General features: G+C 40.6%; 1 protein-coding gene across 1 annotated transcript in view; it reads right to left on the minus strand.

Moving 5' to 3' along the window:
- mgat1a (alpha-1,3-mannosyl-glycoprotein 2-beta-N-acetylglucosaminyltransferase a) overlaps positions 1 to 6,345 on the minus strand; it is a 34,209-nt gene extending 27,864 nt beyond the window's left edge. Inside the window, exon 1 of the mRNA XM_061956036.1 lies at positions 6,136 to 6,345. The gene's annotated coding sequence lies outside the window, so the exon portion shown is untranslated. The remainder of the gene's footprint in view (positions 1 to 6,135) is intronic.
- Positions 6,346 to 13,851: the final 7,506 nt, after the last annotated feature.

The raw sequence follows: 13,851 nt of genomic DNA on the forward strand, positions 1-13,851 counted from the left end.
TTTTCATGGTCTGGTTCCAAATTACATCTCTGACATGGTAGAACCATCAGGGGTGTGGTGTCCTGCTAGTGCCCAGACTCAGGACCAAACATGGTGAGGCTGCGTTTCAGTTACATGCTCCTAAAATCTGCAACAGTCTTGCAGAAGATGTGAGATGGGCCTCAACATGGGCAATGTTCAAATCCAGCCTGAAAACACTTGTATGTAATTGTCCATATGACAACTGTATTTTATCAATATTATGTGATTTTAATTTAAGTTATCATTGTTTTATGATTTTATTTTATGATTTTATTTTAATTATTTTTTATGAGTATTTTATGTTTTAAATTTTGCCTACTTGTAATTGTCAGTGAAGTGCTTTAAATTGCTTTGTGAACGAAATGTGCTCTATAAATAAACTTGCAATGCCTTGCCGAATATTATCTAATAATGCAACAAAATATATTATCATCATACTGTATACTCCAAAAAATGTTGGGCCCTATATATTGTTAAAATAAAGAAATACTCAAATATCTGCTTGACAAATTATTTTGAAGCGAGTTATCCCTCACATTGTACACTGTAAAAATGATAATAGATTTTACGGTAAAATTCTGGCGACGGAGTTGTTTATTGTAAGATCAACTTTGGTACCGTTTTTCCATATACAATAATACACTGTTAAAACAACAACCATAGATTTTACGGTAAAAAAGGGCAGCTGTGTTGCGTGAATTTTACCGTAAAAAATACATGTGGTAATGTTTTTCCATTATATTCCACTTATTCAGTTTTTTTATATGCTGTAAAAAAACAACTAAACTGCCAGCTTTCTACAGTAAAATCTAAAGATTTTTTTGACAACATACAGACAAAAAAAATAATAAAAAAAATAAAATATATGTATATATCCATCCATTCATCCATTTTCTACCGCTTATTCCCTACGGGGTCGCGGGGGACGCTGGAGCCTATCTCAGCTACAATCGGGCGGAAGGCGGGGTACACCCTGGACAAGTCGCCACCTCATCACAGGGCCAACATAGATAGACAGACAACATTCACACTCACATTCACACACTAGGGCCAATTTAGTGTTCCCAATCAACCTATCCCCAGGTGCATGTCGTTGGAAGTGGGAGGAAGCCGGAGTACCTGGAGGGAACCCACGCAGTCACGGGGAGAACATGCAAACTCCACACAGAAAGATCCCGAGCGCAGGATCGAACCCAGGACCTTCGTATTGTGAGGCAGACGCACTAACCCCTTTGTCACCGTGCTGCATATATATATGTATATATATATATATATACATACATATACTAGGGCTGCAGCTAACGATTATTTTTCTATCGATTAATCTATAGATTATTTTTTCGATTAATCGGTTAATCTATAGATAATTTTTTCCGATTAATCTATAGATTATTTTTCCTTTTACCGATTTTTTTTAAAATTTAAAATGAAGAGGAAAAAATAAATGTAGGCCAGTTTTTTCAAAAGGCATGGCTTTTATTTACAAAAAAAAAAGTATGGCCACTCAGTCAACATTGACAACAACATGACAAAATATTCTGTAACAATGTAAACATTTAAAACTTTTAACATTTAACAAAATTAAAAGTAGCTTATTTGCTTTTTAATGTGCAAATATAAAAGTAAACATCCAGTGCAAATCTTAATATTCTGGAATAGTATAAGCATTTCAAAAGTAAAAGTATTGCTTATTTTGCTTTAAAATGTGCAAAAATAAAGATAAACATCCAATACAAAAAAGTGCAAAACGGAAATATTCTGTAACAAGTGTAAACATTTCAACAAAAGTAAAAGTATTGCTTATTTGCTAAAATGTGCAAAAATAAAGCTAAACATCCAATACAAAAAAGTGTACAGTGTAAACATTTCAACAAAAGTAAAAGTATTGCTTATTTTGCTTAATAACACAACAATGATAGTATGATTAAAGTGAAAGTTAATTGTTCGTTTGTACATAGTATATGTAACTGTTAATGTTGTAAAAGGTATTTGCACAACTAATTAACGTTAGCGTTTGTGACACGTCTTGTGCCGTGGGGTTCTTTCAGGACCGACAGACTGAACGCCAGACGGCTTTGCCAGGTTTACAATCTTTTAATTTTACACAAAGTCTTTTCTCTTCCAACTGCGCGGATCGCGCACCTGGGCACGATTGCGGCGTCGCTCCCGGCGCGCCCCGCCTCGCCGCTCGCTCGCCGCCGCCGCCTCTCCACAGCGTTAAAGAGGAGCGCGTCTTTGTAAACACTGAACAGGCACGCCAAACGCGCCTCTCAGAGCAAAACGTTGCTTTAGTTTATGAATTTACAACGCAGATACAAATGACACATTCATGTTTTTGTGTAATAATGACAACGTATACGCACGCGGACGATTGACTTGTTGATGGTGATGGCAAGAACGCTGTCGGGGGTTTTCTTTTCAAATGTTCGTTCATAGCCGTTGTGCTGCTATGATAGGCCATTTCCGCTCGACACAGTGTGCATACAACAACATTATTAGGCCGTTTATTGAAATACTCCCACACTTTTGACGACTTTTGGCGTGCTTTTTTCCCCTCGTTCGCATCGTCTGCTTTGCGCTCCGCCATGACAGTAAAGTAGAGTGACGTAAATATGCGACGCGCCGACGCACAAAAACGGCGTCGACGTATTTACGTAACCGATGACGTCGACTACGTCGACGCGTCGTTTCAGCCTTAACATATACATATACATATACATATATATATATATATATATATATATATATATATATATATATATATATATATATACATATACACATACATACATATATATGTATGTGTATATATATATATTCAGCTGTGCTCCGACAGCAATGGCAAACATCAGAAGGGAGGTGCAGTCAAAATTGCGTGCCTTGAAGAATGAGTGGTGGATATCAAAGGCAGCTGAAATATAATCTCATGCCAACAAAAATGATTTGCACAACTTTTAAGATGCAGTGAAAACCATCTACGGCCCAAGAAACTGCGCTGTCTCCCCACTAAAGTCTAACGATGGTACAACCCTCATAAAAGACCAGAAGCTCATCACCTAAAGATGGGCAGAACATTTTGAAACTCTGTTAAATCAGCCCGCCCCAACAGACCCCTCAGTTCTGGAGGAACTACCTGACTATCCAATCATCCATGACCTTGACCTTCCACCAACCTTTGGAGAGGTTAAGAGTGCAATAAGGTCTCTGAAAGACAACAAGACCCCTGGTCCTGACAGCATCCCTGCAGAGATCTTCAAGCAAGGAGGCGACCTTTCCATCCGTGCCCTTTTCCTTGTCATCAGCAACGTGTGGAAGCATGAAACTGTCCCTCAGCAGTGGAGAAATGCCAATATTATCACCATCTACAAAGGCAAGGGTAACAAGTCCCTCTGTGGCAACAGTCGTGGCATTTCACTTCTGGCTGTTGCTGGTAAAGTCCTGGCTCAAGTCATGCTACACAGGCTGGTGAACAACATCACGGAAGACCTGTTGCCGGAGTCACAATGTGGTTTTAGGAAGAACAGGAGCACTGTGGACATGGTGTTCACAACACGGCAGCTTCAGGAGAAGTGTAGGGAGCAGCACCAAGACCTCTTTGTTGCTTTCATTGATCTGTTGAAGGCTTTTGACACCATCAACAGGGAGCTTCTCTGGAATATCCTCTTGAAGTTCGGCTGCCCACAGAAGTTTGTCAACATCCTAAGGCAATTCCATTAAGGGATGATGTCACGTGTGACTATTGGCGGCCAGGAATCAGAACCCTTTAAGGTGTGCACCGGTGTACGCCAGGGATGTGTCCTTGCTCCAGTCTTGTTTAATATCTTCCTCCTGTGTGTGACACTGCTGCTCCATGAGAGGATCAAGAAGGGCAGTGGCGTTACCGTCGACTTCCGACTTGATGGGAACCTGTTTAACATCTGGAGTCTCCAAGCGGTCACAAAAGTCACACCAGTGAAAGTCATCGAACTCCAATACGCAGATGACTGCGCAGTTGTGGCCCACACACCGGAAGCGCTGCAACTTACCCTCTCAGCCGCTGCAACTTACCCTCTCAGCCTCTCTGTCAACGTGGCAAAAACCGAGGTAATATGCCAGTGGACATCCACTCCTCCACCTCATCCACCAACCTTCACCATTGACAATAAACCACTTGCAGTAGTGGACTCTTTCAAATACCTTGGCAGCTTTCTCTCTGACGATTGCAGTATCGAGAGGGAGGTTCAAAACCGGATCAAGCAGGCGTCAGCATGTTTTGGCAGACTCAGGGGAAGGGTCTTCCAGAACAAAGACCTTAAGCTACATACCAAGGTAACGGTCTATTTAGCTGTGGTCATGACGACCCTCCTCTACAGCTGTGAAGCGTGGACCCTGTACAGCCGCCTCTTCAGGATAGTGGAGGCCTTCCACATCAGGTGCTTGCAATGCATCCTGGGGATATCCTGGAAGGACAGAGTCCCCCACACTGAAATACTCTGCAAGACCAACTGCACCAGTGTGGAGGCTACAGTCACCCAGCACCAACTTCGCCGGCTTGGCCACGTTATCAGGATGCCAGAAGAACGCTTACCACGGAAGGTGCTTTATGGTCAGCTTCATCTTGGTCACCACTTGGCAGGAGGCCCAAAAAAGCGTTATAAAGATCAAATGAAGACTGTCATGAAGAAATGCGCCCTGAACCCGACCCAGCTGGAGGACACTGCAGCCCAACGTTCCACCTGGCGGCAGCTCCTCCAACAAGGAGTTCATAAGCTTGAGGAGGACCGAGGTGGTCAACGAGCCAGGAAGCGTCAAAGAAGGCATGAAGCCCGCAACCCCAGTCAGTGCCTTCACCTACTTTGTTTGCGGCAGATCATGTGGGATCACGGATTGGACTATTCAGCCACACGAGGACTCACAAAACATAGAGACATAGAGATGGATTGTCGTCATCGGATACGATGGACAACCTTAAGCAAGCATATATATATATATATATATGTATACACAGTACATATATATGTATATGTGTATATACTGTATATATATATATATATACACATTACATATACTATATATATCTATATATATATATATATGTATATATATATATATATATATATATATATATATATATATATATATATAAAACTGCGATGTGGACTTTGAAAAAAACAAGTTTGACACCCTTGCCCTACACGAAAATACCAAACATGTAATGTTCTTATTATATTAACCCTTCATACCATCAGACTGTATAATGCATATGTTCCTTTTTGATTGTACTTAAATGTATAATTTACTGTATTTATATTATTCACATGTGAATAATGCTGTATAATAGACTATTTATGTTATTCACATGTGAATAATGCTGTATAATAGACTGTATTTATATTATTCACATGTAAAAATACCTAAATGTTTATTGTCTATTGTGAGCGAACTGTGGTGCTGAATTTCCCCCAGGGATCAATAAAGTACTTTCTATTCTATTCTATTCTAATTTAAACCTGTGATATCTTCTAATCCAGTGATTCTCAAACTGTGGAACGCCAACAAAACAATTCAATATTTAAACACGGTGTTATTGTTCAAACTAAGCGTAATGTTTGTGGACAAAAATATTTCAAATACTTGCTAAATAAAACCTCTACCTTGTTTTTAATGAATACTTAGGCCTACTATGCTACTGTATTTCAATGTTTGTCATTATGGTGGTATTTGGAGAGCCAAGTGTTTTCTGAGGTGGCACTTGGTGAAAAAAAGTTTGCAAACCACTGTCAAAGGGCCTTGTAAAGGTAAAATATATATATATATATATTTTATATTTTGTTTATGACTGACGCTTGTTGAAAAATTTGAGCAAAAAAAGTTAAAATAAATATGAATCCAAAATGTTTTACAGTATTCAAAAACCGAAGGACTATGTCCTGTTTGGCTTTGAAGATAATTAAAATATGTAGTTAAACGCTCAAATAATAAGAACAATATTAAATATATATATTTTGCAAAGTAAAGTAATTAGTATCCATGTATAAATAAGGCTTGTTTAAAATATGTCAGTGTGTCTACAACGACATAAAAAATACCGTGACATGAAAATGTCATATCGTAACATTTCTAATTGAAATATACCTGCAGTGCATGGTTGTCATCGGTCTCTCCTTGGTCACGGCGCCCCCTAGTGGAGCTACGCAGCAACGCCATCTTACGGAAGATCGCTTGTGTCAGCAGAAGTTGGAAGGAGCAGCAGGTGTTCTTCAAACTTGACCATCCAGCCACCATGTAGACCACTTTCCGATCTGTGGGCGCTCTCAAAATGTCGCATGAGGACCGACAAGTGTACCGAATAACAACTTTGCAGGCGCATGCATGTGGAAGTGGCTGAACCACACCGGCGGGGCGATGTGCCCCTCCAGGCCACCTGGTGGTCACTATGAAGCCGCGGGGCTCGGCGGGGTGAGCCGCCCCCCACGGATGCCTCAAATCGTGTCCTGTTTGGAGTCGACTCGCCGCGGAGGATCTGTACCTCGCAGCCAGGCCATGCTTCTCCCACACGGGAGCTCTCACGGAACAGGCGCGATCCGCCGAAGGGTCGCCGCGGTGTCTGGAGGCCTGCAGCGGGGGGCTGTAGGCCGCAGTGGCGCTCCGCTTACCGGGTGGATTCCTGGCCAAAAGCTTCCCTCGACACCGGAGCACGGATGTCAGGGCAGAGGCGGAAGGAGTGGAGGCCATGGCGGTGGAAGTGTCCCCGCCGGAAAGCGCCTCTGGGATCGCAGGCAGAAGGGAAGGGGATTCGGGGTCTCCGTGGGCTTGGATCCACCTGACTGACCTACTTGCTGCCGGCAGTGGGAGGGGACAGGGGGGCCTTTTAAATAGTACCAACTCTCAACTGGAGCTATATATACAGGTAAAAGCCAGTAAATTAGAATATTTTGAAAAACTTGATTTATTTCAGTAATTGCATTCAAAAGGTGTAACTTGTACATTATATTTATTCATTGCACACAGACTAATGCATTCAAATGTTTATTTCATTTAATTTTGATGATTTGAAGTGGCAACAAATGAAAATCCAAAATTCCGTGTGTCACAAAATTAGAATATTGTGTAAGGCTAATACAAAAAAGGGATTTTTAGAAATGTTGGCCAACTGAAAAGTATGAAAATGAAAAATATGAGCATGTACAATACTCAATACTTGGTTGGAGCTCCTTTTGCCTCAATTACTGCGTTAATGCGGCGTGGCATGGAGTCGATGAGTTTCTGGCACTGCTCAGGTGTTATGAGAGCCCAGGTTGCTCTGATAGTGGCCTTCAACTCTTCTGCGTTTTTGGGTCTGGCATTCTGCATCTTCCTTTTCACAATACCCCACAGATTTTCTATGGGGCTAAGGTCAGGGGAGTTGGCGGGCCAATTTAGAACAGAAATACCATGGTCCGTAAACCAGGCACGGGTAGATTTTGCGCTGTGTGCAGGCGCCAAGTCCTGTTGGAACTTGAAATCTCCATCTCCATAGAGCAGGTCAGCAGCAGGAAGCATGAAGTGCTCTAAAACTTGCTGGTAGACGGCTGCGTTGACCCTGGATCTCAGGAAACAGAGTGGACCGACACCAGCAGATGACATGGCACCCCAAACCATCACTGATGGTGGAAACTTTACACTAGACTTCAGGCAACGTGGATCCTGTGCCTCTCCTGTCTTCCTCCAGACTCTGGGACCTCGATTTCCAAAGGAAATGCAAAATTTGCATGGTTGGGTGATGGTTTGGGGTGCCATGTCATCTGCTGGTGTCGGTCCACTCTGTTTCCTGAGATCCAGGGTCAACGCAGCCGTCTACCAGCAAGTTTTAGAGCACTTCATGCTTCCTGCTGCTGACCTGCTCTATGGAGATGGAGATTTCAAGTTCCAACAGGACTTGGCGCCTGCACACAGCGCAAAATCTACCCGTGCCTGGTTTACGGACCATGGTATTTCTGTTCTAAATTGGCCCGCCAACTCCCCTGACCTTAGCCTCATAGAAAATCTGTGGGGTATTGTGAAAAGGAAGATGCAGAATGCCAGACCCAAAAACGCAGAAGAGTTGAAGGCCACTATCAGAGCAACCTGGGCTCTCATAACACCTGAGCAGTGCCAGAAACTCATCGACTCCATGCCACGCCGCATTAACGCAGTAAATGAGGCAAAAGGAGCTCCAACCAAGTATTGAGTATTGTACATGCTCATATTTTTCATTTTCATACTTTTCAGTTGGCCAACATTTCTAAAAATCCCTTTTTTGTATTAGCCTTAAGTAATATTCTAATTTTGTGACACACGGAACTTTGGATTTTCATTTGTTGCCACTTCAAATCATCAAAATTAAATGAAATAAACATTTGAATGCATCAGTCTGTGTGCAATGAATAAATATAATGTACAAGTTACACCTTTTGAATGCAATTACTGAAATAAATCAAGTTTTTCAAAATATTCTAATTTACTGGCTTTTACCTATATATATATATATATATATATATATATATATATATATATATATATATATATATATATATATATGTGTGTGTGTTGGGAAATTGTGTTAGATGTAAATATAAACGGAATCCAATGATTTGCAAATCCTTTTCAACCCATATTCAATTGAATGCACTACAAAGACAAGATATTTGATGTTCAAACTCATAAACTTTATTTTTTTTTGCAAATAATAATTAACTTAGAATTTCATGGCTGCAACACGTGCCAAAGTAGTTGGGAAAGGGCATGTTCACCACTGTGTTACATCACCTTTTCTTTTAACAACCCTCAATAATCGATTGGGAACTGAGGAAACTAATTGTTGAAGCTTTGAAAGTGGAATTCTTTCCCATTCTTGTTTTATGTAGAGCTTCAGTCGTTCAACAGTCCGGGGTCTCCGCTGTTGTATTTTACGCTTCATACTGCGCCAGACATTTTAGATGGGAGACAGGTCTGGACTGCAGGTGGACCAGGAAAGTACCCTCACTCTTTTTTTACGAAGCCATGCTGTTGTAACACGTGCTGAATGTGGCTTGGCATTGTCTTGCTGAAATAAGCAGGGGCGTCCATGAAAAAGACGGCGCTTAGATGGCAGCATATGTTGTTCCAAAACCTGTATGTACCTTTCAGCATTAATGGTGCCTTCACAGATGTGTAAGTTACCCATGCCTTGGGCAGTAATGCACCCCCATACCATCATGCCGCTTACGTGGAGTGATTTCTCCAGATTCTCTGAACCTTTTGATGATATTATGGACCGTAGATGTTGAAATCCCTAAATTTCTTGCAATTGCACTTTGAGAAACGTTGTTCTTAAACTGTTTGACTATTTGCTCATGCAGTTGTGGACAAAGGGGTGTACCTCGCCCCATCCTTTCTTGTGAAAGACTGAGCATTTTTTGGGAAGCTGTTTTTATACCCAATCATGGCACCCACCTGCTCCCAATTAGCCTGCACACCTGTGGGATGTTCCAAATAAGTGTTTGATGAGCATTCCTAAACTTTATCAGTACTTATTGCCACCTTTCCCAACTTCTTTGTCACGTGTTGCTGGCATCAAATTCTAAAGCTAATGATTATTTGCAAAAAAAAAAAGTTTATCAGTTTGAACATCAAATATGCTGTCTTTGTAGCATATTCAACTGAATATGGGTTGAAAATGATTTGCAAATCTTTGTATTCCGTTTATATTTACATCTAACACAATTTCCCAACTCATATGGAAACGGGGTGTGTATAAACTGGAGAGGAGGCTACGCCGGATAGTCGAACCTCGGATTCAGGAGGAACAGTGTGGTTTTCGTCCTGGTCGTGGAACTGTGGACCAGCTCTATACTCTCGGCAGGGTCCTTGAGGGTGCATGGGAGTTTGCCCAACCAGTCTACATGTGTTTTGTGGACTTGGAGAAGGCATTTGACCGTGTCCCTCGGGAAGTCCTGTGGGGAGTGCTCAGAGAGTATGGGGTATCGGACTGTCTAATTGTGGCAGTCCGCTCCCTGTATGCTCAGTGCCAGAGCTTGGTCCGCATTGCCGGCAGTAAGTCGGACACGTTTCCAGTGAGTGTTGGACTCCGCCAAGGCTGCCCCTTGTCACAGATTCTGTTCATAACTTTTATGGACAGAATTTCTAGGCGCGGTCAAGGCGTTGAGGGGATCTGGTTTGGTGGCTGCAGGATTAGGTCTCTGCTTTTTGCAGATGATGTGGTCCTGATGGCTTCATCTGGCCAGGATCTTCAGCTCTCACTGGATCGGTTCGCAGCCGAGTGTGAAGCGACTGGGATGAGAATCAGCACCTCCAAGTCCGAGTCCATGGTTCTCGCCCGGTAAAGGGTGGAGTGCCATCTCCGGGTTGGGGAGATCTTGCCCCAAGTGGAGGAGTTCAAGTACCTCGGAGTCTTGTTCACGAGTGAGGGAAGAGTGGATCGTGAGATCGACAGGCGGATCGGTGCGGCGTCTTCAGTAATGCGGACGCTGTATCGATCCGTTGTGGTGAAGAAGGAGCTGAGCCGGAAGGCAAAGCTCTCAATTTACCGGTCGATCTACGTTCCCATCCTCACCTATGGTCATGAGCTTTGGGTTATGACCGAAAGGACAATATCACGGGTACAAGCGGCCGAAATGAGTTTCCTCCGCCGGGTGGCGGGGCTCTCCCTTAGAGATAGGGTGAGAAGCTCTGCCATCCGGGGGGAGCTCAAAGTAAAGCCGCTGCTCCTCCACATCGAGAGGAGCCAGATGAGGTGGTTCGGGCATCTGGTCAGGATGCCACCCGAACGCCTCCCTAGGGAGGTGTTTAGGGCACGTCTGACCGGTAGGAGGCCGCGGGGAAGACCCAGGACACGTTGGGAAGACTATGTCTCCCGGCTGGCCTGGGAACGCCTCGGGGTCCCACAGGAAGAGTTAGACGAAGTGGCTGGGGAGAGGGAAGTCTGGGCTTCCCTGCTTAGGCTGCTGCCCCCGCGACCCGACCTCGGATAAGCGGAAGAAAATGGATGGATGGATATATATATATATATATATATATGTTAATACAGTGTATATATATATATTTTTTTTTTTTTTTTTACAGTAATTGGTAATTCACAGTAAAATACTGGGATTAAAATATACTGTAATATTACAACAAATGACAAAAAATTACAGTACCCTTATAAATTACAGTACTTAACTGTTATTTCACAGTAAATACTATAGTGCAAATGTAACATTAAGAGCAATGGTTGTAAAAATTACGGTATTTTTTATCATCCATCCATCCATCCATTTTCTACCGCTTGTCCCTTCAAAATAAAATACTGGAATCAAAATGTACTTCAAAATTAAAACCAATAACTGTAAACATTAGAGTAATCAAAATGTACTGTGACATTACAACAAATGGCTTTAAAAATTACAGTACCCTTATTTTTCACAGCATGTAAGTGTTTTGTCACAGTAAAATACTGCAATCAAAATGTACCGTAATATCACAACAAAGTATTGTAAATACAAACAAATCCATAGACTACAGCATGAAGACTCAGGAGTTTTGCAGTTCATTTCCTGATGCGAGCAGGACCCCATCGTTTATAATTTTACACTTTTTGAACAATTTTATGTCATACTGAATTCTGCAGTTTTTATTCACTACAAGCTATAATCAACAAAATGAAAAATATAAAAAATTCACTCTATGCAGTGGCGTTTTGTTTCAAGGGGGCCACAAGGCCAATTGGTCGGGCGGGGCAGCGTTGTCTCGGGGCGCGGTGGATTTAGGGGGGGGGGATCCCCTTTTTTGTGCTCAGCAGGTCAGGATGTTAGAAGAAGTTACATAAGTAACACGTTAATCATGATTGCAGGCATGCAAACTACAACAACATACCAATTGTTGAAAGTAGCAATATTTTAGATTCTTCCATTTTGGGTAAGCCCACACAAGGCAAGCAGTCTGATGAGATGTAACTAAATGTGAGATGTAACTCAATCAATCGCTTGTTGTTTTGCACTCCCCTCATCCATCGGTCTGTCCAAAGTATCAGCGGAAGAATCCAGGCGAACGTGTCACAGAGCTCGTAACACTGTTGGACTGGTTTGTCCGGCCCACGAGCAAAGAGAAAGAAAATCAGCCTTGTTGTCAACACCGAAGGTCACATGACCTAAGAAGCCATGCGGGCTGGCGTGCAAAAGGAAATACAGGCGTGTGTCTTACGACTCGGACAATATTTACCCTTTTCTCTTGTGCAGCTCAGACTAAAGTTCCTTTATGATTAAAAAAACCCAAAAACAATAGGGGACAGCGTTGAGGATTTTTAGTGAAAATACAACACATACTTTTTGTAATCATCGGTGTTATAAAATAGTTATTCACAATTATATACACAAAGTGCGCCGTTGGCCTGCGTGTATTCAACATTTTTGCTTGATTAGCTTAGTGCCAGTGATTCTCAAACTGTGGTACGGGTAATTTATTTTCCTATATTCAAACACAGTGTTACTGTTCAAATTGTGTGCAATGTTACAATGGCCAAATATATAAAATATAATTGTTAAATACAACATCTGCCTCATTTTTCATGAATACTTAGGCCTACTATGCTACTGTGTTTTAAAGTTGGTCATTATGGCGGTAGTGATGTGCGATACTACTGATTTTCATTCCGATTTGATACTAAGTAAAATTCAGGCTGGCATTGGCGATACCGATCCGGTACTTTGTGCAATATCTAAAAAAAGAGCAAAAAATCCGAATGTAATGAGAAATGCTTAACATTTTAAATTAATAAATAATAAAAATATACTAAGTCACATTTAACACAAATATATAATATCTGTCTTTCGCATTTAAAAAGAAAATAATAAAAAAATATATCAAAATGGCCCCTCATACTTGACTTTTCAGTATGCAGCCCTTGGTGGAAAAAGTTTCTGATCCAAAATATTAGACGCTCTCAAAATAAAAATCAAATGTACTTAAAATAAACACATGTTAGTAAAAATACAATATTAACTTATGAATTCATTTGAAAAATGACAACAACAATAATAAACACTGTCAAATGTGTAACTGAACATTAACATTTTTGTACAGGCATCATTTTTGACACACTAGGTTATGCAGTTACACAACTGTATTATTATTATTATATTTGTTCCATTCTTACTTGGGGGCCAGGGGGGGAATGTAAGGAATAAGAGCAAAAAATCTGAATCAGAAACTAATAATAATAATATCATACTAAGTCATCACTAACACCAAGTTTTTGTCTTTATATATATATATATATATATATATATATGTATATATATATATATATATATATATATATATATGTATATATATATATATATATATATATATATATATGATATCGGTTTCAAGCATTCTTAAAAAAAATAAAAAATATTTAAAAAGTGCCCATCCAAAAGTTTAGACACCTCTGAACTAAATTACAGAAGCTGTTAATATAAAAATAAAGTATACCCCAAATGTAAACAAAGTTTAGTTAGGTAATTAAAAAATAAAACAATATTAACTTATAAATTAATTAGAAAAATTATAACAACCACAATAAACACTGTTAAATGTGTAACTGAACATGAATATTTTGTACAGGCAGGATTTCTGACACACTAAGTTATGCAGTTACACAACTGTAGTAATATTTTTATTCTATTCTTACTTAAGGGAAAAGAATAGTAAAAAACGATCAGAATGCAATATGAAAAAGCTGAAATGTTTCTATTAATAACTATTAATAATATACTTTGGCACTTATAATACAAAGCTGATACAATATCAGTTTTTAGCATTATTTTTTTTTAAATGAAAAAATAGCCTTGCGGCCCCGCGTAGTTTGAC

This window comes from Nerophis lumbriciformis, linkage group LG04 (assembly GCF_033978685.3).
Source record: "Nerophis lumbriciformis linkage group LG04, RoL_Nlum_v2.1, whole genome shotgun sequence".
NCBI lineage: Eukaryota > Metazoa > Chordata > Actinopteri > Syngnathiformes > Syngnathidae > Nerophis > Nerophis lumbriciformis.